The sequence below is a fragment of the Protopterus annectens genome, chromosome 16.part0 (assembly GCF_019279795.1).
Source record: "Protopterus annectens isolate FY-2018-M chromosome 16.part0, PAN1.0, whole genome shotgun sequence".
NCBI lineage: Eukaryota > Metazoa > Chordata > Ceratodontiformes > Protopteridae > Protopterus > Protopterus annectens.
This window is the reverse complement of record NC_056750.1, coordinates 265558541-265584091: the sequence shown is the minus strand read 5'-3', so window position 1 is coordinate 265584091 and position 25551 is coordinate 265558541. Positions and strand designations below refer to the sequence as shown.

At 41.4% G+C, this 25551-nt stretch overlaps 1 protein-coding gene across 2 annotated transcripts in view; it reads left to right on the top strand.

The window, feature by feature from the left end:
- Positions 1-25551, top strand: part of RGS3 (regulator of G protein signaling 3) — a 2411552-nt gene that overhangs the window by 1933088 nt on the left and 452913 nt on the right. The gene's annotated exons all lie outside the window — the stretch shown is intronic.

Below are 25551 nucleotides of genomic sequence, written 5' to 3'. Positions count from 1 at the left end.
GTGCAGACCCCTCTCATTTAGCTCTTACATTTAATAATGATTTTTTTTTAAAGATATGCAAATGTGATATCTAGCAACCAGAAAAGCATATTTTTAGTATTTTTTTTTAGTAGTAGTACTTATAACAAACACTAGTATAACACAACCTACTGATCGTACAAATTGTCATAGTAGCAGGTACTGTTCCTGAGCATTTTAGCATGTAGGTGCATTTAAGTTTTGTACATTCATTAAACTTGAAAATTATGAACATAAATTACTGTTCATTTGATAAGCAAGTTGAAATGTTTGCCAGAGCACAGAGTAATGACACCAGATCAGTAATTGCAATCACCATTAGTCAGTGAAAAAATTAAGTAGCGATATCTAGTTTTCTTTTCACACAGAGTTAAATGCTACATTTGTAGCTTGTCCTTATGCTTTCATGTGTACTAAACTAAAAAGTTAAATGCTGCACATTCTACTTTATTTGTTGTTTTTTTTTCCAGTTCTAAAACAATCCTTTCTGGCCATTCCTTTCTGTTTGCTAAAAATGCTGTTGTTGGCAGAGTGTAACAGAGGTCTTGTTCTTCTCTTATAAAAGACTGATATACTAATATTAATTCAGTGTCTAATTATTGCATTTCTTAACTTCGTTACTGTGGTTTAACAGGTATACTGCTGTGCCTGTATTGAATAATAAGTGTTACCCTTGATGATTGAGAGAAAACATGGGATAGCAGCTTGTATCGGTAGGCCATTTATTGCTTTATAAAGTAGCAAAATGCTTTGCCTGACTGTTATTTTGTTAGAATTTTTAGTGTAGAGACACTCCCTGCAAGCCATAGTTGACATAAGAGTCCTGAGAAATACTTTCTTAATATGTTCTAGGAGAGATTGGAATTCATAGGGATCTCGTCTTAATTTGGATTCTTGTTGTGGGCATTTGTAAAGATTTGTCTGCTTTTTTTTTTTTCTTTTAATTATTAATAAGAGTATGCAACTACCATATTAAGCACTTTGTAAGTGAGCTTTTCATGTGATGCAAGTGCAGCACTGATTCGGAGTATGTTCTTTGTAAAACTGATGTACTCCAGAGTGCACAGGGTATGCAGGCTCACACTCAGAATATCTGTAAGAGTAAAGTGTACTGGTCATGTTCTTAAGCAAGTGTTATATAACAAAACTTTGGAGTTTGATATAACCTCCTTACCATATACAATACCAAATTATACAGTTTTTGATGCACAAAGTATGTTGCTTTTGCATTTTATCTTGTTGGTAAGGATGACCCCTGAAAATCGTCTCAGAGCTGGAAATCCATGCCATGACATCATAAAAGACTGATCCCATAATGCCTAACTGCCTATATTAATGAATAGATTACTATACCAACTTAAATACATCAGAATTGTTTTTTCTTCCTAGAAAGCAAATTCACAGCTAGTTCTTGCAGATGGAACACCTCACACTAAAAATGTACACATGATGTAGTAGTGAAAGCACAATGTACACAAGAAGCAGCTCCACTATAGACACAAGTTATGTTTGATTATCCATAATGCTTTGCAGTTGTGTGTTAATCATTGCTGTTTACCTGCTATGATATAGTATGGGTGTTATCAAGAAAAGCTGAGTAAACTGTGAAACTGAAATGTGACTGCTAGTCAGAAGACACATGCAAAATATGACAGCATATACATGCTTAGAATACCTAGTTTGTCTCATTGCCTACACAGTGAATAAACAGTCGTTTGTCTAATAACTGGGTAAGTGGACTAGTCCAGGGACATTTGTCAGATATAAGCCAGGCACAGAGGTGCACCAGTTGTATGTAATTGTAATCATTAACAGGATGACACAGGATGACAGTGTGGATGATGTATGCCAGCCATGCCAGCCAGGAAAGGGGCAGTGGATGTGTAACATACGCCAGCATAACTAGCTGGAGTTTTGTAAAGAATTATATGTCATTTGTATAGCAAACTGATTTGTAGAGGTACTTGTGTTGAAAATGTATTTGTAAAGTTGCTTGTGTTAAAAAATGTACCAGCAGTGGGTCCTGCTGAATAGAAAAAGAAGTATACTTGTATATCAGACTGTATTGTTACTGATGAAATTAATATTGTAACTGAGGATACTGGAAGAGAAGGGGTTAATCTCAGTCCAGCTTCTTCTTTTTCTTTCGGCTGCTTCCACTGGGGGTCACCACAGTGGATCATCTGTTTCCATTTCTTCCTGTCCTCTGCATCTTGCTGTGTCACACCAACCACCTGCATGTCCTCTCTCAACACATCCATAAACCTTATCTTAGGCCTTCCTCTTTTCCTCTTACCTGGCTGATCCATCCTTGGCATCATTTCCCAATATACCCAGCATCCCTCCTCAGCACATGTCCAAACAAATGTAATCTCTCCTCTCTGGCTTTGTCTCCAAACCATCCGACCTAAGATGACCTTGTAATATACTCATTTCTAATCTTGTCCATCCTCATCACACCCAATCCAAATCTTAATATCTTTAACTCTGCCTCCTGTCTTTTCATCAGTGCCACTGTCTCCAACCCATATAACATAGTTGGTCTCAATACCATTTTGTAGACCTTCACTTTCACTCTTACTGGTAAACATATGTCACAAATCACTCATAACACACTTGTCTACCCACTCTACCCTGCCCGCACTCTCCTCTTCACCTCTCTTCTATGCTCACCATTACTCTGAATTGTTGATCCCAAGTATTTAAACTCATCCAGCTTCTCCAACTCTACTCCCTGCAGCCTCACCATTCCTCTGTCCTTCCTCTCATTCACACACACGTGTCTTAGTCCTGCTGACATTCATTTCTCACCTCTTCAGGGACTCTTCAACCTGTTTCCTACTCTCACTACAAATCACAATGTCATCCACAAACATCATAGTCCACGGGGACTCCTGTCTGATCTCATTTGTCAACCTGCCCATCACCATTGCAAATAAGAAAGGGCTCAGAGCTGATCATTGATGTAATCCTACCTCCACCTTGAATGCTCCATCACTCCTACTGCAGACCTCACCAGCATCACACAGCCCTTGTACATATCATGTACCAGTCTTACATACTTCTCTCCCACTCCTGATGTCCTCATGCAATGCCACAACTTCTGTCTAGGCACCTTGTCATATGCTTTCTCTAAGTCCACAAAGACACAGTGCAACTCCTTCTGACCTTCTCTATACTTCTCCATCAACACCTTCAGAGCAAACATGGCATCTGTAGTGCAATTTCCTGGCATGAAACCATACTGCTGCTCACTAATCATCATCTCCCTTCTTAACCTAGCTTCCACTACTTTCCCATAACTTCATGCTGTGGCTGATCAGTTTTATCCCTCTGTAGTTATTGCAGCTTTGCACGTCCCCGTTATTCTTAAAAATCAATACCAATATACTTCTCCACTCCTCCGGTATCCTGTCACTTTCCAAGATTTGGTTAAACAGTCTGATTGAAAAACCCACTGGCATCTCTCCTAAACACCTCCATGCTTCCATGGGTATGTCATCTGAACCAACAGCCTTTCCATTCTTCATCCTCTTCATAGCTGTCCGTACTTCCTCCTTGCTAATCCATTGCACTTCCTCATCTCAAGCTTAGTCTAGCTAACTTTGAAAAATAGTTTGAAATTAAATTACCTGGTTTAGACCATAAAGATTGTATCGTACAGTTCTGATTGCAGCCAGAAATTAAATGTCTGTGAAAACAAGGACTAAGAGTCCTGCTGTATTGTCCTTAGCCATGAACTAGTTGCTACCCTGGAAGAGTGGAAGTGTTGAAATGGTTTTATGGCTTCCAGATGCTATAACATGTCTTAGTAAAGCTCTGTCTGTGTGTATAGTAACACATGTGCGGGATTCTGGTTCACTTTCTATTAAGGGGGGGTAGTATGGGAGCCAAACGTCAGATGACCAGATGTATGTGATGATCTTCTGTAATCCATCACTGAAATGATGTTTTAATACTAGATGAGACAGAAGTCTCAGAACAGTTTGTTTTTGAAACCTGACAAGAAGGACCCCTCACCTACTTCATCTTGCCTTGCTCTAGTAAGAGAAATGGGGATAGCAATTCTTTAGAGCAGAAAAGAAAATTAATTGAAATTAGTTAAGTACTATTTTTTTCCTGTATCTGTTTGAATCTATCCATCTGTGTTATTTTTAATATTAACTGTGACTTGAAACTCTGGTGTTTATAGCAAATAGATATTTAGTATTTTCATGTTCTTCTGTTATTTATTATTACATATATTTATACCTTTCATTGCAGCTGGTCCTTTGGAGAATGTTTTAACCTTTGAAGTACTTATATTTATTTGGTGACATTGTGGCCACGCCTGGAAGCCTTGCTGCATTGTTCAAACGCTACCACTTGTATTAGTATCAATTTTACTCAGTATAATTGGGTAGCCTGATAAGAGCCTTAGAGTAGCTGGCTTTGGAGTGTCCTGGTCGCAGTATCTACCTTAGTCTGGGCAGAGGGTCATAGCTAGTAAATCTGTGGCAACCTTTCCCAGGTGTGTGAGTGCGGTGTGTGAGTGCGGTGTGTGTGTTTGTGTGAAAATCAGATCTTAGAGTGTATGTATCAGCTATTTGGAGCAGGGACACAAGAGCCCTGGTTTCACAGAGAAGGTGTTGGAGGACTTGGCTTAGGATTCTCTGCTGAGGACTCCCCACTGGCACAGCTGTAGAGTTGAGTCTTAGGGGCCTGGAGAGAGTGAGAGGGAAACCCAGCCCCTCGACTGAGTGTCTTCCCTGGGTGCTCTTAAGGGAAATTGTACTTTGTGCAGAGAGCTGCATTTGGAAATACTGTGTGTATCTATCTATGTTCCAAGTGAGCATCCCCCTCCAGTGTCAGTGGTGAGGATTCGGGCTCCTTGATTACTGGCCCAGAGGAGGAGGTGTCACATATTGGTGAGCAGTGGTGTGGATATTAATGGGAAGTTCTGTAGCCTGTGGGCAGTTGTCACTAAGCATGTGTGTACTCTCAGCAGCCACAAGGTAAACTACAGAGTTTCAGTTTCACAACATTTTTATTTATTTTTTGTTAGTTTAGATTAGTCAGAGAAAGCATGCAAAGATGTCAGCAGAGGATGTTTGCAAGCTTACAAAGAACCAGTTGGCAAGAGTGTGTGAAGCCCAAGGACTGTTGCATGCCAACCTGACTTGAGGAAATGATTTCAGCCTTAGTCGCAGCTCAGCCCAGTAACCAGGAGGATAACCCATCTGGTGATGGGAATTTGCAGCCCTCAGAAACAGGACAGTTCACCTTTTCCTCAGAGGACTTAAAAATCCATCTGGAGTTAGAGAGACTTGAACTGGAGGCTAAACATTTGGAATTGGAATCAGTAGATAGCCTGCAGCATTTGGAGGTCAAAGAAAATGAGAGACTGCAGCATTTGGTGGCTGAAGAAAATGAGAAGCAACGTCAACATGAGAGGGACATGCTAACTCTTTGACAGGAACATGGAGGTAATGGGGAAGGGAATAACTGAACCCCAGAAGCAATAAGGGTCAGTAAATTTCTTCCAAAGTTTACAGAGTGTGATAATTTTGATAGAGTATGTAAACAGTATAATATTGACCAAGGGCTTTGGGTATGGTTCCTGACCCCCTTACTCCATGGTAAAGCTGCAACTGCTGTTTCTAAATTGTCTGATATTAATTGTTTAAACTATGATAAAATAAAACAATGTTTACTGGAATGTTTTAACACCTGAAGCTTACAGATTGTACCATGTTAACTTGATGAAATCTTACCATTATAGGGAGTCACTGGTGCTGAGTATTTGCATTACATTGCAGGAGGAGCCTGAGGGGGATCTGTGGGTACATTGAGCCAACCTACAAAATGCCAAGTTATTAACTCATTACAGCCGAGTGTCACCTCCAGGTGCATCTGCAGTTAACTCCTGCTGAAGCCGAGTGTCACCTCCAGGTGTATCTGCAGTTAACTCCTGCTGAAGCCTGTAGACATCAAATATTACTTGTTCATATTTGCATCAATAATTCTAAAACCATGCTATGTACAAGGTTTTAAAAAATATTTAATCTTAAGGCTTACACAGTGGCAAACTCAACTGCATTAAATTTTGACCTCTGTCTAGTGCAGGTAAAGAGATGTTGACTGGTGTTTATGATATTAATTTATATAGATGTAATTTTCACATTTTTAAAAATATCTCAACAACCAGATAACACAGACAGAACTTCTTACCCTCATATGAAAGCTCTCAGATAGATGAATAAAATGCTGCTGTGACAGTATGTGTGTAACTTGAGTGGTTGCTGAGATATTGTAAGTTGTTGACAAAATATTGCAAATGTAATAGTTACTGTGACATATAAAATTTGGTTAAAGACCTAGAACCTAAAGAATACTACCACTATAAAACTAGTTTATGCTGAAGAGATTGCCATTCATACTTTAGTAACCTGTATGGTTTCTGAGATATAAACATTTGTTTGAAATTTGAGGACATAATTTAATTCTGTCAAAAGGCTTAGGCTCCACCGACTGGAAGTTACAGTGCAAACATCCTGAGCTCTATTGGAGTAAATGAGTTAAGGTGGAGCCTAGGGTTGCAGGCATATGATATGACAGTGCAACACTGTAGTGGGTTCAGCAATGCTAATCCAGATGGGTTCTGAAGACAGGATATGGGTTAATGTGTTCCCAGACAAGCTCATGATTTGTACAGGTGCTTGTGTTAAAAATGTATTTGTAAAACTGCTTGTGTTAAAAATGTACCAACAGTGGGTCCTGCTGGACAGAAAAGAAATGCCACCTGTATGTCAGACAGTAATATAACTGTTGAAATGAATACATTGTAACAGAAGATACTGGAAGAGAAGTTGTTAATCTCAGTCCAGCTATCTTTGAAAAATAGTATGAAATTAAATTACCTGGTTTAGGCCATAACAATTGTATCGTACAGCTCTGATTGCAACCAGAGACAAAATGTATGTGAAACCAGTACTAGGAATCCTACTGTATTGTCCTTGGGGTGAACGAAATGCTACTGTGGAAGGGTAGAATTTTTTGAAATGGTTTTAAAGCTTCCAGATGCTGTAACACATCTTAGCTCTGTGTGTGTGTGTGTGTGTGTGTGTGTGTGTGTGTGTGTGTGTGTGTGTGTGTGTGTGTGTGTGTATGTATATATTATACCAAATATAGATTCTGGTTCAGTTTCTAGTAAAGGGGGTAGTGTGGGAACCATGAGTCAGATGACCAGATGTATGTGATGTCATTCTGTAATCCAGCATTGAAATTATATTTTAATACTAGATGAGACAGAAGTCTCAGGGCAGTCTGTTTGTGAAACCTGACAAAGAACGACCACTCATCCACATCATAATGCCTTGCTCTAGTAATTGAACTAGGAAACAGTAATTCTTTAGTCAGTCAGTAAAATATAGTGAGGCTCGTTAAGTAGTGTTTTTCTGTATCTGTGTAAACTTTTCCATCTGTGTTATTTTTAATGTTCCTTGGATTGAAACTCTGGTGTTTATTGTAGATAGATATTTAGTATTTTCATGGTCTTTTATTATATATTATTAAATATATATTTGAACTTTTCATTGTGGCTGGTCTTTTAGAGAATATTTTAACCTTTGAGAGTTGTTGTTGTTGTCTTTCGGCTTATCCTGGTTAGGGGTCGCCACAGCAGAACTCCGGTCTGCTAATGTTTGGTAGTGGATTTTTACGTGCCGAGTTACCAGCCCAGATGCACAACCTTCAACGAAGGCACGCCCATTCACGCATGCCTCCACACAGAAGACACACTAGCTGAGAATCGAACGCGACAATGTCTTGCTGTGAGGCGACAACTCTTACCACAACACCACTATTTTAACCTTTGAGAGTACTTATATTTATTTGGTGACACTGTGGCCACTCCTGAAAGCCTTGCTGCATTGATTAAACACTAACATTTGTATTAGTATTAATTGTACTCAGTATAATTGGGTACCTTTGTAACAGCCTTAGACTAGCTGGCTTTGGAGTGTTCTGGTGGCAGTATCTACCTTATAGTCTGGGCATAGGTGGGATAGCTGGTAAATCTGTGCCAGCCTTTCCCGGGCGTGTGTGTGTGCGCTACTTGGAGCAGGGACAGAGAGCACTGGTTTCACAGAGAGGGTGGTGGAGGACTTGGCTTGGAACACTCGGCTGAGGACTCCTCTCTACAGCTGTGGTCAGTGTGGAGTCTTATTTGAAGCCTGGTGAGAGAGAGATGGAAATCCAGCCCCATGATGGGAGAGTGTGCACTTAAGGTAAATTGTGCTTGGTGCAGAGAGCTGCATCTGGAAATACTGTGTGTATCCATTTTTGTTCCAGGTGAATGTCCCTCAGTGGTGAGGATTGAGGCTCCTTGATTATTGGCCCAGAGGAGGGACATCACAGTTGGAATAGTGATTTTAGGAACCAGACAAGGAAGGATGGAGGTGAGTGACTAGCACAAGCTTGCATATCTTTGGTGGATTTAGGTAACAAAACTCATTGCATTGCAGAGACATATTACAGAAAAGGCGTTTTTCCTGCAACCCTAGTTGGGGCATGCATTTGGTTTCTGTTAAGCACATGCATGGTAAGCTCCATGATGGATGTGTGAGAATGTACATGCGCTCACGAGAAGGTATTGCACACCCTAGTATGTGCAAACACAAGCACAGCAACCTAGGGAAGGATTAGGGCTTTTATATAGCAAAAATTAGATGGTTGCTTGGATAATGCTGACCCACAACCATTGATTCTTTCAATGCAGAGAGAGGAGTATGGGACATTATGGAATGAATGATGACTGGCAATCTGCAGGATTAATATTTACTCCCTAATAAATTCAAAATGTATATAAAAAGTCTCCTTACAGTGTTACTGCTTTGTGACATATTCTGTAAAAAATCATGTTGCACAAATTGTGAAAAACAAAAAAAAATATTTCCATTAAGGTAAGCCTGGTGAGCTTCAGGTGTATTTTGTTATGAGCTCAGAGGCAAGTTTAAGGGTGTTCTTCCCACAAAGTCAGGTTATTGCAGACTTTGGTTGATAGAGTAATAGTCTCAATCATTTAGAAGGAAATAAGAAAATGCATAATTTCTCATTCCTTCCAAAAAGATTTGCAACTCATGAACAGACTACTTTTGTCCTTTTGCAGTAATGTTGTAATTTAGATGAGGGAAAATAGTCCTTTCTCAAAAGACTGAAGCAGAAATGAATGAAACACAGAAGACTGAAAATAAAACCCTGAAAGCTATAAAGAGAGTAAAAAGAAAACGTCCTGAACTAACACTAACTCTGTTCATAAAATTAAAAAATAACTCAGTAGGCAGTTGAAACAGCATCTTTGCAGTAAAGTTAAGTTTTTCATTTTCCCCAAATTTATTTAATGATGCAATATTTTGTTTACCAGGGTGTGGTGAGACTAGAGTCCTACACAGGGAGTGTAGGGGACTCTCCCAAACAAAATATTATTTCTATCTGCTTTAAGTTTATTCATCCTAGTTCATCTGCTTTAAGTTTATTCATCCTATTTTATCCTGATTTGCCTGATGGGAATTATGATGTTTAGCTAGCACTCTTTGTCTCAACTGCGGTGGTGGTGCTGCGATAACGTTGTCGCCTCACAGTAAGACGTCCTGTTCGATTCTCTTCTGTGTGGAGACATGCGTGAATGGGTGTACCTTCATTGAAGGTTGTGTGTCAGGGCTGGCAACTCGGCACGTAAAAATCTACTGCCAATCATTAGCGGACTGGAGTTCCGCTGTGGCGACCCCTAACCAGGCAAAGCCGAAAGACACAACAACAGCTAGCACTCTTTGTCTCAAGCTCCTTCAAGCTACTTCCCATATTATCCCCTGTCCTAGCTCTACCTTCAAAACTTGTTTGCCACCTATGAGTTCTGATGTAGTCGATAAAGCAAAAGCAAACCACTCTTATTTTTTTTTAACACTTTTTTATTAAATTATCACTTGAGACATAAAAAATCAATTTAAAAAAAACAAACCATATTAGCATGCTTCCACTTACATGCATTATACATCATGTATGTTATTTTTTATAACCATTATCAGTTCAACATTACATAATTGCCCAATTCCTACTTTTCATTAAACCTCAGTCCTCCTCCTCAACATCATTCTGCATGTATTGTTCCCACAATTTCCATTTATTTCTATATAATTTGCTTCTTCACTTTTCAAAAGATCTTACTTCCAGTTCTTTTATCTCTGTTACAATATTTAATACCTCAAAGGCAGTCCATGTGGACTCTGATTTCCATTTTCTAGCAGTTGCTTTTTTGGCAGCTACCAGAATTAAACTTAACAAGGACTTACTATGTCTAGTTAATTCAGATCTGGTATCCCAGCTCAAAAGAACCATTTCCTTAGTTACACACATTTGCTCAACCAGCATTTCTGACAGAGTATTCTCTAGGGAATTTTTAAAGTCTGCCAACTCATTGCACTCCTAGAACATATGCTCCAAGTTACTCATTTCTTCCCCATCACACCTCCAACATTTGCCATCTACGTGAGGAAAAATACTTTGGAGTCTGCTTGGGATATAACAATACATATGCAAATACTTTCATGCAAAAAATCCTAAACCTTCTAGTCTTTGATGTATACCTGAGAACCATACATGTCTTCCTATTGTTCCCTTGTGAATTGTTTATCAAATCTCTCTCCCAAATCTTTTCTAACCTCCACTGATTGATTCATATAGTTGTCATGCACCATCTTATATGGTCTACTAATTATCCTTTTTTTAACAGCAGCTTCTGTTCTATATTAAAATTGAAAACTCTACCAGAGCAGGTTTTTCACTTAGGATTTCCCTAGCCTTTTCTCTTTGCCTATACTCTGATATGAAACCCTTGGTAGGGAAGGTGCTATGTGCTCTTGTTTTTGTCTTATCCCTATACTCCGTTATCAGTAACTCCACTGCTATCTTACTATTATCTCAAGCTGTAGTTCTGTAGTTTGTTATACCTTGTCTCAGTGAACATGATTTTATAATTCTGTACTTGGTTCTCTGACACATGATGTTTTTAATAATGTCCACATGTACACTCAATCACATGTATTTTACTAAGTTACCTGTATGTCTATATACCATATTATATACCATATTACCTTAAACTGAATGTACCTGTTTATCTTCTATATGTATTTTTAATACAAGTCTAAAATGTGCATTTTATATTGTTTGTTCAAGTGGAGCTTTTCTCCCTGGGCCTCTGCTGAAAATGGACTTGTGCCTAGTCAGACTTTCCTGGTAAACAAGTGCAAAATAAGTAAATACTTTTTTGGGCTTTCTAGTGATAGTTTTTTTCTTCTTCTTTTAATATTTTTCTTTGCTCTTTCACCTTTTTGAAACATGTAGGCTTAACATCTCCTAGTTGCTTTTTTTTTCTTTTCCCTTATACATTTTCTGCCACTGTTACAGGTATTTAAACTATGTTTAGAGTAATGTGACAACCAGGTCACTGCTGGTATTTTAACAGAATAATAGAATATGTGCTAGTGTTTTATTGTTGTTTAGTCCATTTCTTGCAATCATGGATAAGGACTTCAGGAACTGTGGTCAGTGTGGCTACGAGATTTCGCCCAGTACACCCAGGATTTCTGCATGGTGTGCCTGGGGCAGGGTCACTTATCAGTGGACTGCATGATCTATAAGGCCTTTGGACTCTGATCACTGCCAGAAAGGAAAAATAAAGTGTAATTTGGATGATGATGATGAGCCTGCTGTGCTTCTGAGAAAGCAGATTGTATAAAATTTCTCAATCTTGCAAACTTTTGATCTGACGTTGTTAATCTTCTTTCCATTCATCACTGATGGGTTCGTTTCTGAGACCTCAGAACCAAGTCGGCCTATTACCAAGCTCGAGCCAGCCAAAAAAACTCTTGAGCTAAGTCTCTACCCAGAATGCCCTTCTCCCTGTTACCTCAGGTCTCGTTTGCTGCATAGCCGTAAAGCTGCGTTTCAGCCGAACTCTCAGCTAAGTGAAACCTTTTTGATATTTATGTAAAAATGTATGGATATCTTCATATTTTATTAAGCGATTAGTATTTTTAGTGTTGTTTCTTCTGTTTAACCTTGTTCTTTCCTCAGTACCCATTGGTAAACTTTCAAGTACCATTGTTGGTATGGCCTTTCTTCCCTTACCCTTTTCTTCTCTATATGCCAGTGTATTGTTATATTTGTTATTTTTTTGAATGGAATTGACTTCATTATAGTTGGATTATACCGCTGACCTGTGGTGTTTTTCTACCAAGATGTTGGATAAGTAGGATACTTCAGGTTTTAAGCGTTGTAATTTTTGTAAGGGCAAGTTACCTAACAGTGATTCTCATGATGACTGTGGTATACTGTTTGGGAGTGGCCCACCTTTTGGTGCAGCCTCCATGTGACATTTGTCAGAGTTTCAGCCAACACACTTAATGAGCGCAAAAATAAACTCATTCTGAAAGGGTTACTTAAGTCTCCCATCTCAGAGGCCATTTCTGCGATGGAGGTCTTAACCCCTCCTTCTAAAGACAAAAAGAAATCCCACTCTGTTCCTTCTTCACCATCGGGTGATCAGAGCAAGCCTGGGAAATCAAAGGTCCCTAAGTTATCATCGAAGCATAAATCTGTCTCTCTGGCTCCATCTTCTTCAACTCCGACCATCTCAAAACTTTCGATACCGATGCCTGTTTTGGCATCAGTCCTGCCTCCGGCACCTATCATAGACATTACTATGCCTATTTCAACTTCGGTACCTGTAGCCACTTCGGCTCAGGGCACACCTTCGACTACGCCATTATTTTCCATTTTGGAACTGACCATTTTGGCTTCGAGTGCCACTTCGGCACCAAGCGTTGTACCAACCTCACTGGATTTGACCCCTCTACTTCCGGTCTCGAAACTAGAGAATTCGGTGCCAGCAGACCTTGCACCACGGACCTGATACTCCCCCATCCATAGATCCGTTTCTGGGCCAAGTGTATAGCCCATTCCTCGAACATCCTGACTCTCCATCTGGAGTATCAACTTAACCCACCAGGAGCCTTTCGGAACATGACATGTTGCATCTTGTAGATCAGCTATTGTTAGCCAGGGGGATTCCACGGACTCCATCTTAAACTCCTCCTTCAACCATCTTTGTTTCCAAAGCCTTCTGCTCCAACATCCTTCTTGAAACCCATCACCTCAGTGCCTATGATGCATCTCACTCCGGCTCCGAGTTTGTCCCTTTGGTTCTCACTGAACCAGTCCTTCCTCAATCTGGGGAACGGGTGCATCAGCCTGGGGTACGGAGCTGCCTCTCTCCTCAGCGCCGATGGCTGTGTCTGAGCCAATCCTGCTTGAGGCTCCATCTGTGGGGGTGGTTTCATCGGAGCAGGGTGTGACCCCGGTCCCGAGGTTGTCTGTCTTGGTTACGGGCTCCCATCCCTCTTCGAGTGGGCCTACCTTCCATGTGATGGAGAGGGTTCTTGCTTCTGGCAGCACTCCTTTGATGCTGGAACCCCAGTTTTCATCCCCTGAGCTACAGCTGTCACAGACCCCCCCCCCGGGACACCAAGCAGAGAAGCCGCAGGACACCCCTGTTCAGGGTATCCAGTTTTCCAAGTCCTCCTCAGAGACTCCCACTGAGGAGCCCCCTTGAAAGATGTGCAAGAGGAGTCACCCGAGGAATCCTTAACGGAAGACACAGGTTACGATGATGGTGAATGGTCCCCACGGTAACTTCCTGATGTCTCCTTCGGAGACATCCTGGAGATGTTAAAGCAGAGAGGTGACTGGCAGCCTTCCAATCCGTCATCTGAGGAGTCCGTAATCCTGCAGGCTTTTTGTGACCAGCCTTCTTCCTCTTGGATGACCCTGCCTGCCAACGAGCTTGCCCAGGTCATCATGTAGCGTGCTTGGAAGAACCTGGATTCCATTGAGGCGATCCCTTGGAGATCAGACAAAATTTTTACCCCTTCCGAGGAGAACCCGCATTGGTTCAAATAGTTATCAGTTGTTGCTATGGTGGTGGCGGTGGCCACAAAAAAGGACTTGGCTGAGGAAAGTCCCACTGTCCACCCACCCAACAGGGAGTCCCGGGCAGTGGACAGACTTGGGAAGTGTGTTTTTGTGTCAGGGACCTTTGTTACATGGTCCCTGAATTATTTGGCACATTTTATGAGGCTCTGGAGAGACTTGATCTCTGAACACTCTGGGACGCTCGCAGGGCAGTTGTCTGATGAGGTCAGGGACAAAGTGGCCTCGCAGCTCGCAACCCTGGAATCATTGTCCAACTCGTCCATGAGGTTGCTGTCACACGTGACTGAAGGGGCAGCTAGAGCAGTGGGTTCCGGCATTACGAGGTGTCATGCTTGGATGGGCATTTTTGACCTCACGGATCCCTTCAAGTCTTCCTTTCTGAATGCTCCCATTGAAGCTTCATCCCTTTTTGGCTCCAAAGTGAAGGACACGCTAGCCAGGTGCGAGCAAGATGGAAAAACCCTGTCTGCCTTAGGTCTACAGTTTTCCAACCCTCAATATGCCTTCTCTAGGAAACAGAGGAGTGGAAGAATGTGGCATAAGAAATCTCAGGGTCCTTTCCCTGCCGCACATTGTGGTGATACTCCCAGAGGCAGAGGGGGGGTAACAATTCCGGAAGACACCCCTATAGAGGTAGAGGGGGTCTTCGTAACCAAGGCTCCAGGGACTCTTTCTCTGGACAGCTTTATCAGCGCTCCTGAGGGGTGGCCCGTATTGCTTACCTTTGGAAGCAGTCTGAGGTCGTTTCTCTCTGCACCAAGCTACCTGGCAATCTATCACCACCAATCGTTGGGTGCAGAACATTATCACCAGAGGTTACACCATTCCCTTTTCTTGTCAGCCAAAATTTCCAAGAAAACTTCCTGACGTTCCACCTAGTCAAAGGGAGGATTATAAAGCTGTCTCAGAGTCATCCAACCAGTCCCACCAGACCAGCACGGATCCAGATTTTACTCAAGATTCTTTTTGGTGCCAGAAAAGACAGGGGACTGGAGACTCATTTTTGATCTCAGCAGTTTAAACAAATCTGTCACCCAAATCAAATTCCGGATGGTCACGGTTCAGTCCATCCTTCCCTTTGTAAGAGAAGGTGATTGGATGAGGTCTATAAATCTCTGGAATGCGTATTACCACATCAAGATGGACAAGCGCTCCAAAAGTCTGCTTCACTTCTGGCTAGGAGCCAGTCATTACCAATTCCGTGCCCTGCCGTTCGGCCTCTCTACAACTCCCAGAGTGTTCACGAAATGCATTGCAGTGGTAACAGCTCACTTTAGACTAAAATGATTCCGGGTGTTTCCATATCTAGATGACTGGCTCCTTACCACCCTCATTGAGCATCTTCTGGTAACAGCACTGCACTATACTCTCTCTCTGGCAAAATTGTTGGGAATAATGATACATTAGGAGAAATCAAACCTTATCCCTACACAACAAATAGAGTTCATTGGAGCAGTGTTCAGTACTCAGCCCTGTCTGGTATCATTCCCAACTCACAGACTCCATCGATTAAGGCTTCATCTCCAGGTGATACTATCTCAAGCAGTCTCTGCAAGGGAAGTTCTTCAGGACCTAGGTTCTACGGCTGCGAAAATTCCAATAGTGCCTCTAGCAAAGCTACATATGCGGATTCTGCAATGCATCCTCCTGTGTCAATGATTCCCAAACTATCACCCCTCAAATACCAGATTTGAATAACCAACTCCTGCAAACAGGACCTGCTTTGGTGGATGGAACCAGACGTAGATCTTTGGAGTCACCCATTTTAACCTCCTCAGCCCACAGCCATTGTGACCACAGATGTTTCCCTGATCTGGTGGGGGGGCATTTCCATGGAAAGACTGTCCAAGGCACATGGTCCACCTCAGAGGCCCACCTGCATATCAATGTTCTGTAACTGAGAGCCATGCTGTTAGCGTTGCAGGCCTTCCATTCGGCTCTCCCTTCTGGGACAATTGCAATTCAGTCAGAAATATTGTTACTGATCTGGTACATCAACAAGCAAGGAGGAACCAAGTCCTACCCCTTATGTCGAGATGTCATGAGAATTTGGCAGTGGGCAATACCTTCTTACCGCTTTGATAGCAACGCATATTCCGGAGAACTCCAACGTGATTGCGGACAAACTGAGCAGATGAATCCTCATGCCTCACGAGTGGTCCCTCAACCCCAAGGTGGAGTCTGTAATCTTCAGCCACTGGCACCAGCCTTGCTGCAATCTTTTTGCTTCCTCATCAAACACCAAGTGCAGCAGCTATTTTTCCCTACTTCCCCCGGAGGGGGAGTCACTGAGGGATGCTCTGATCTACGATTGGCCCACGGGACTTCTTTACGCTTATCCTCACATCCCTCTGATCCCACAATATCTAAAGAAAGCTGTTCGGTTGAGATGCAAGGTGATCCTCATAGCCCTATTCTGGCCTCCACAAGTTTGGTTCCCTTTCCTTCGGCCTCACCTAGTATACCCGCCGTGGATTCTGGACCCTCTTCCAGATCTGATTACTCACCCCAAGGGTTGACTCACCCAAATTTGTCCAGTCGCAAGCTGTCAGCTTGGTTTGTCCACTTCCATTAGTCACCAGGAAAGCTAGTCTGTCCTCGCCTGTTCGAGACATCATTCTGGTCTCTCACAAACAATCCACCAGAAGGCTATGTCAGGATAAATGGAAAAGGTTCTCCATCTGGTCCAAGAATAACATGCTAGACCCATATTTGGCTCCAGTTACTGCAGTGCTTCAATACTTGACTAAGTTTTTTGATAATGGAGCCTCTGCCTCTATGGTATGAGTGCATCTAGTGGCAACTTCCACAATTGTATAGATGTCACCCCCCCCTTATCTCTTTACACCTTTGCAAGGCTTTCCTCAAGGGGACCTCTCATCTCAGGCCTCCAGTCAGACAGCCCGTGGAATCATGGAACCTCACTCTAGTCCTTCAGTCTTTAACTCAAAAACCCTTTGAGCCTGCTTCTAAGTGTGACCTAATGTTTTTGGCTTGGAAATCTTTGTTCCTGGTAGCCATTACCTCTGCCAGAAGAGTCTCGGAACTGCAGGCATTGTGTATCAAGAGGCCCTATCTGGTATTTCATAAAGACAGTGTGTCACTTCGGACGAACCCATCATTTCTTCCCAAAGTTTTTTGAATTCTCCATTAACCAGACCATTGCTCTACCAGTGTTTTTTTCCGAATTTTACCAATAGAGAAGAGTATTGTCTTCACTCCTTAGATGTACATTCACAATTTAGATTTTACCTAGACAGGACCAAACCTATCTGTAAATCTGAACAGCTTTTCATTTCTTTTTCTGTGCCCAAAATGGGAGAGGCTGTTTCCAAGGTTACATTGTCAAGATGGCTAAGTGACTGCATATGTTTCATTTATTCCCAGCATAAGGAACCCATGCCAAACGTTAAAGCTCACTCCACTAGATATAGATCTGTAACATTCCAGTCAAGGGCTTCCATGGATGACATCTGCGCAGCTACATGGACTAAGCTTAATACCTTTGTCAGTCATTAGAAATTGGACCTGGTCTCCAGAGGGGAGAGCTGCCTTCGGCTCAATGGTACTCAGGAATGTTCTTCCATAAGGGCCACCCATGGACCTCAAGGTAGCTGGGGATTCTGTCCCATCAGTGATGAATGGAAAGAAGATTAACAACATCAGATAAAGAAGTTATGTCTTACCATAACGTTCCATCTGTGTTCTTCATCTTCTTTTATTCATCACTTCCCACCCTCCTTCCCCCTCCAAAGGCTTCTGGGGGATGCTTTGGGTCTAAGTGGTACCCTAGGGTACTTGCACAGAAGTGGCCTTGGCTTTACTTCATTTTCTTAGCAAACTCAATCTGAGGTAACAGGGAGAAGGGCATTCTGGGTAGAGACTTAGCTTGAGAGTTTTTTTGGCTGGCGCGAACTTGGTAATGAGCCCAACTCAGTTCCGAGGGCTCAGTACCGAACCCATCCACGATGAACGAAAGAATATGAACAACACAGATGGAACGTTATGGTAAGACATAACTTATTTTTTTCTAATCCTAGATCTCACTGTGTAATGATTTCTTTGGTACATCCTGCTGCTGCTAAACATATGGTATATGCTAATCCTCCCCCCCCCCCGGATAAGGAATGGGAAAATATTTGATAGATTTGGGGGAAGTGTATACTTCTGCCATACTTGTTTTTAGCATACTTAATTGTCTAGTTCACATGTGAACATTTATGCTTGCATCATTGACAACATGAGGAACATTATAGACACTTTTCTGTCTTCTGTGAAAAAAATCTTCCAAGAGAGCTCTTATTGCTTTTGTATCTCAAGCGACTAAGCTCTCCAAGTGTGTTTATGATTCAGCTGATGGCTGTTCCAGGCCTACTGGAACTGTTATGAGAAGGTTTGCTTGGTTATGTGGGTAATATCTACCTGAGAATGTTAAATCTGAAATTTGGAATTCTCCTTCTGGTAGAGAGGTTGTTTTCTTGGCCATCTGCTGCTGCTAAAGGGAAACAGATGCATAGGGGTTACTTGGATTTTTCATCCTTCCTCCTCTACTTTTGTTAAATGTTTTACACCTGTCTCTACACTCTTTTTATAAAAAAACAGAATAAGCAGTCGCATCAAGCTTATGGCTAGCAGACATTCAAAAAAACAATAGCAAAGGCACACTATAAAGAAAGGAGGATTCCCCACATAAACAAAATCCGTTGAACAAGTCTGAATGACTATCTGCAGAATAACTCCCTCCCTGGCAAACCTTTAAATCTTCCCTAGGATCTGCTTCTGTATTTCTCTCTTTTTCCTCCTCTCCTGTCATTCAGAAACTGCTAGGGAAAGGCTTTTGTTTAAGAATGTGTCTGGCACCAAAGGGAGAAGGTTCCTAGGAACCAGTTTTAGATCTTTCTTTTCAAAACCAGTTTGTGAATGTGACAGTTCAAAATATTATCTCTTTGTGATCTGTTACCTCTGATCCCCCCTTTAAGTTTTAGTAACTCTAGATTTAAATGATTCTTATCACATTCCTATAACCTCTGATTTCAGAATATTGTCTTTGCAGAGTTTTCTTCAAAGTTTCAGAAATATCTGACTTGAGTGAGAGATCTTTACAGACTGGGGTTTCAAGAGAGCATACAAATGTCTTGTCTCACAGGATTGTTTTTCTGTGGGATCTCCTAGCTATCTCTATTCAAAGAGCTTTTCTTTGAGATGAAAATGAATATCTGTATCTAGATCTATGGTTGAGTTTTTCCACTCAAGCCAAAATTTCAACAAGGGAATTTATCAGGATACTAGGACTCATGGCATCCATGATTCAGCTAGCCAAGACTTCCACATGAGCAAGATTCATTAGTATCAGAAGTCTTTATGGTTCCTATGTCCACATCCCTGACATTCCATGTTCTTGTTTTGGGATTAAGATGGGAAATGCTTTGGTGGAAACAGCAGTTGTATCTGAGTACAGGTATCCCATTTTTCTGTTACAGCTCCAATTTGTAACTACAAACACATCAGACTTTCCTTGGGGAAGCGTTATCTATCGGAGTACAAATGCAGAGTTTTTGGAACAAAAGGACAGACCAAATCACACAAATGTAAAAGAGATTTTGGCAGCAATAAAAGCTCCGAAATCCCTCAATCATTTGTGGTTTCTTGGACCCGTACAAAGGTAACAAACACCACAGTGATGTAGTACACAAATGGGGGACCAGAACTTATCCTCTGTGCAGACTAGACATGGTAGCATGGAATATTGCATTTCAGCACAGTCTGACACTGCAGGTATCTTACGTACCATTAAAGCAACATTATGTGGCAGACAAGCTGAGCAGAATGAGGATAGACTCTCTTGAATGAAAATTGAATCAGGGGGTCTTCCAAAAATTGATGCTGCTGTGGGAAACATTTCATATAGATCTGTTCACCTAAATTTACAACAAACTGACAAAATTCTGCTCCAGGATTCCTTACATGTAGGCCTGTTGAACTGATGGATTTTCATTTCCTTGAAAAGGGATGTCGCTGTATGCTTTTCCAGCGTTTGCACTGATATCCTCCCTCCATCTGTTTTTATTTTTGTATTATTTTTGTTGTCAGGGTGAGGACTTTGATTTTAATTTACCTAGCATTAACTTCTTTCGGGTCTATATCAGAAGACCGAATGGAAATAACAGCAAAACATCGAAAAGACCAGACCTCGAAGTGCTGTTTGTGAGATCGCGGTACAGTGAAGATTGGAATATTTGCCCTTTCCTCACTGTAGTGCGATCTTGGAGTTGGAATATATATTTAGTGGGGCTGCCCCCCCACAAAAGCAACTTAGAGGACCGGTCTTTTTGATGTTTTGCCGTTCGCTGTTATTTCCATTCGGTTTTCTGATATAGACCCCTCTCTTTCAGTACTCCAGCCTGCATCTTTCTTGTGAGCAAGAACATTCTGAAGAGCTTTGTGCCTAAACCATTCATTTTTTCAGCTCTACTTGAGCTGCCAAGGGTTTGGGCAAGTGGAAGTGCTTCAGCATGACCTCTTACTTCAAGATTACTTCTTGAAGGAAACTTGCAGAATATCAGCATTGCCACTTAATGCATATGTAAACTTAACTCTAGATAGCAGAAATACTTCCCTGCAAGAAATTGAAGGATCATAGATTAAACTGTAGAATACCTATTTCTGTTTCTTTGTTTCATTCTAAAATCCTGATTCCAGTTAGACTAGAAGAAAAGTAATGTAGACAGAAATACTATAATTGCTAAAGGGCAACACACCTATATTTCAAAAGGAATAACTGGGAGAATACAGCTAAAGATTCAAGAGGAAGCAACCACAGTCAGTAGTCACAAAGCAGTGTGAGCAGTCCAAATATTTTCTTCATACCAGTGATGGGAATTTGCAAGAAGTTATTTATAGACATTTCCTCAAAACAAGCATGCCCAATGCCTACTTTGTCAAATATATAGTGATGGTGATTGTTTGAGATACCTGTCCCAAAGAGGTAGTCAGTAAACTCTTCCAAGAGGTTCCTAAAAGTTATCGAAATGGACATTTCCAGAAACAGTAATAGGTGGTTCAAAGCAACTATTTTTCTGAGTCCAGTGCATGTAAATGGTATGTGTGATGGGGGGTCTTATCTGTAGAGTTACCTACTGTTTCAGTGTTAGAATTAACATTTTACAGAATCCCCCAGATACTCCAGGTAAATGAAGTGCTGTTAAGAAACCCAGCAAGATACCTAAGAAAGACTGAAAAGTAGCCAGGTCCGTACTCCACTCCTTTGGCACAGAGGTATGAGTCCCTGATTGTTACCTAGCTGACCTGTGCTCAACTAGCAGCATGGGTGCTGGGAGGATAGAAGGGAGCAACCGATGCTGGCTCACCCATCCTGGAAGGTAGTGAGGCAACTCTGGTCTGCTGTTAGAGTGGAACATAGTCGAATTTGTAAATGCTATGCCTGGTAAGTTCAGATCTGATGAGCATGCACTTCATAGAGGGTGTACCTGCTTGAAGTCTAGGAATGATGTGTACATGGAGGTGTACGTACAGCCTAAGATCAGACAGCTATTGTGGAGCTCAAGGGAGCTACAGTCAGGGATAGGAGCTCCTGGAGGAAGGGAGGTCCACCTGACAGAATGATTCAGCTGACTCGCTCCCTACTTCTTAACTCTTGCTTCTTATGAGTGACCAACCAGTGAGATTGACCGGAGGAACTGATGAGCATCAGCTCTCACCTTCGAACGGGGATAGGCTAGCTTTCAGTCTCTCCCGGGGAAGCTGGTGAACTCGTATGGATCCTGTGATTCCAAAATAGAAGGAAGGCTTGGGAAACGGACTCCATCGGCCTGGTTGTCTCCCTCAGGAGTAATGAATGAGCTGTTTGGGCACTGATAGCAGGGGCTATTGGGTCCATTCAGAGTGGACAAGGAGAGAGAAAAATTAAGTAGCAAGCACCATGCCATAGAAGGATAAAGCTTTGAGTATATAATGGCTGAGGTGCTTGTAGGAGCTGGTGAAGGAGAATGGGAATGAGTGGAATTTGTTTGTGTGCTCATGCTGGGAGGGGGATGGAGATCAGAGTGTATGTGCTGTATCTTTTAAGAAGCATATCAAGGACTGAACGTGCACATATAAGTAGCAGGCACATGCTATACCCAGTGCCATTTTGAGAGTGAAGCCAGAGAGTGAGCATGCATGATTGCAATAGCTAGTTTGTGTACAAGTTACTTAAGTTAAAGTCAGTAAACTTCTATCATGATGTGTTTGCATATAATATAGCTGCTTGAACAGAACCCACAAAGACTCTTCTATTGTATCCAGAGTAGGAGAGCAACATGGTGTCAGAACCTGGTTTCCAGAGATTGATGTTCGGAGCCACTAGGTGCAGAAATGACAGTGAAGGTAAACTAAGAGAAACGAACACGAGAAAGAGCCAGAAAAGAACCAAAGGTAATGAGAACTCGCACAAACTGCTTATTTTATAAAAAAGATAAAACAGAACATTAGAAGGGCGCAAACTGCATTATTAAACAAGCGTGAGGCACAAAAGGTTTATTGTTGTTGTCTTTCGGCTTTTCCCGGTTAGGGGTTGCCACAGTGGAACTCCGGTCTGCTAATGATTGGCAGTAAATTTTCACGAACGCCGAGGTGCCAGCTCGACATTCAACCTTCAACGAAGGCAGGCATGCCCATTTACGCATGTCTTTTGAACGCACACCCAACTGCAGGGAGGACATGCAGACTCCACACAGAAGGCACTCCCCGCCCTCCAACCAAGAATCGAACGGGAGAACCTCTTGCTGTGAGGCAACAACGCTACTGCTGCACCACTGCTTAAGCTAAATGTTTAAGATTATGATATTTGGTGAAATGATGATCAGAAAAGACAAAACGAGTGTGTTTAAATCAAAACGGGGATGTTTAGAGTAAAACGAGCACACGAAAAGTATAACAGGCATGAAAAGAGATTAAACAAGCAAAACGAATATAATAAGGGCAGAAATGGGCTCATTAAGTGCAAATTAAGCAATGTGACTGCATGTTTTTGGCAAAGTGCTGCGTTTTGGTGCAACTATAACTTTGTATTGCATCAAGGGCATAACTAGAGTTATTCGAAGTATCTCAAAGTGTGTAAAAGTGCTTACAGTGTGTGCTTATTACTGTGCATGTATTCTGAAGAGTTTATTTGTGTGCAAAGTGCAACTGTTTCATGAAGTAAAGTGAAAGTATAGCCATTTTGAAAAGTTTTTTGTGCTGGATGTGTATTTTCAAAGTACCGCCATTACAGAGAGTTTCTTGCACTGTAAAGAATTATCTAGCAAGGTACTGACATTTTGGGGAAATGTCTGTGTGCTGTGTACTGTTTATTTGCAAAGTGCAGTTACTTCGAAATGTTTCTGACTCTGAGCTTCTCTTGACCAGTTCATTTGCATCCTGCAGTTATTTGAAATGTTTCTTAAACTGATAAGAAATGATTTGTTGCAGTACAGTAATTTCAAAAGTATTACAGTGCCCGAGAGACTTATTTTGCAAAGTTTAGTTATACAGAGGATTGTTGTGCTATTGAGCAAAGTTACAAATACTGGCATAAATTTCTGGCACATGTGTATATGTTCATACATATTTGCAAAACCCTTCGCTGGTATGTGTTAATATGGCAGATGGATTTTGAAAGCCCTTACCACTTGTATTTGATCAGAATGTTGCAAAAAATTGGAGAATATTTGAGGAAGAATACGATATGTTTATACAAGCAGCTTATTCAGACAAAGGTGCATGCACCAGGGCATTCATTTTGCTAAACCTAGCTGTGTCTGAGGCCTTTGAAAGAGAGCATTCATTTGTGTATGCACCAGCAGTATATGAAGAAGAAGGTGAAAATCGTCATATTGTTGTACAGGCTGAATCAAGGGAAGACCCTAAGTGTTAGAAGAGCAAATTCAGGGAAATGTTCAACCCTCAGACAAATGTTACACCAGCGAGGCATTTGTTTTACAAAACAAAGCTAAAATGTGTCGGTTTGGTGACTTAAAAGATGAATTAATAAAAGAGAGACTCATATAGTATTAATAGTGCTGCTGTGAGAAAGATTTTGCTTCGTGACAGTGATTTAATGTTGAGTATAGCCATAGAAATTTGTCAAACCCATGAAGCTACAGAAAAACACAAGTATAATGGCAAGTGACAAGAGCATGGTTTCAGCAAGCTCCAGAGCAAATGGTAAACAGCATGCAACACGTGGAAAACAGAAGTAGGCCTAAGCACATGGCAGCCACAGCTCCTGCTGGCTCACCAGGGAAACCACATAGTTTTCCAGCAAGTTCTAAGACTAGTTCAGTTAAAGGAACATGCTCAGTGCAGTGCAAGCATGAATTAGCAAAACCCAAGTCCAGCTTTGTTAGCTATCGTAATTGTGGTGCCATGAGTCTAAGAGAGAAATGCTTAGTATTTAGTTAGCAATACCACAAGTGTAAAAAATTGAACCATTTTCAAAAGTTTTTCAAATCAAGTAAACCCCACACAATTGTAAAGAAGGTTCCCGCAAAAAAGCAACTTGATCAAGTAAGGTTGCAGCAGTCTACTTTCTACATAGATGGTGTATCAGTAATTGGTGAAAGAGTTGATGCAGTGAATTTGGTGGCAAACAACGTAGTGTTTTGTACTGTCCAGAGCAATGGTAAATTCACAGAGCTTTAAAGTAGACGCTGATTCAAAGTGTAATGTTATATCAGCAGACACATTTGCTAGTGTTAACTAGTGAGCAACTCATTGTGGCCAGTAGTGCGAAACGTGTTTCTTATGGAGGTGAAGAAATTCAAACGGAGGGTTCAGTAATGCTTTCGTGTTATTTAGCTAAGAACTGTTACAGCTTCTTATTCTGTGTAGTTCAAAGACCCGTGCAGTCATTACTGGGTCTCAGAAACAGTTTGAGAATTAATCTACTTTCTTTTACCAAAGAAGTTTATCCAATAAGTGCATATCCTAGTTCCAGTTTTTCTGAAGCCATTTTCTCAGAGTATGCTGATGTTTTTGATGACATGTTGGGCAAACTTCCAGTTATGTATTCCATGAAGTTAGACCCAGAGGTCACTCTACTATTCAGATCAGCAAGAAAAGTTCCAAAAGCTATGCAAGATAAAGTCAAAGCTCAGTTGGATAAAATGGTACAGCAAGGTGTAATTTTTCCAATTACAGAGCCAACAGAATGGGTGTCGTCCATGGTAACAGCTCACAAAAAAGACTCGGAGAAAATCAGAGTATGTATTGACCCAAGAGATTTGAACAAAGCATTAAAAAGACCATATCATCCAAGGTGTACAGTCGAAGAGGTCGCAGCTCTAATACTGAATGCCACTGTTTTTTCTGTTTTGGATGCAAAAAGTTCATTTTGGCAAGTGATGCTTGGTCGCAAATCCTCATTACTGACCACTTTCAGTACCCCATTTGGCAGATACCGATTCGTAAGGATGCCATTTGGAATAAATTCTGCAAGTGAAGTCCTTGTGTCCAGTGGAGCAAATA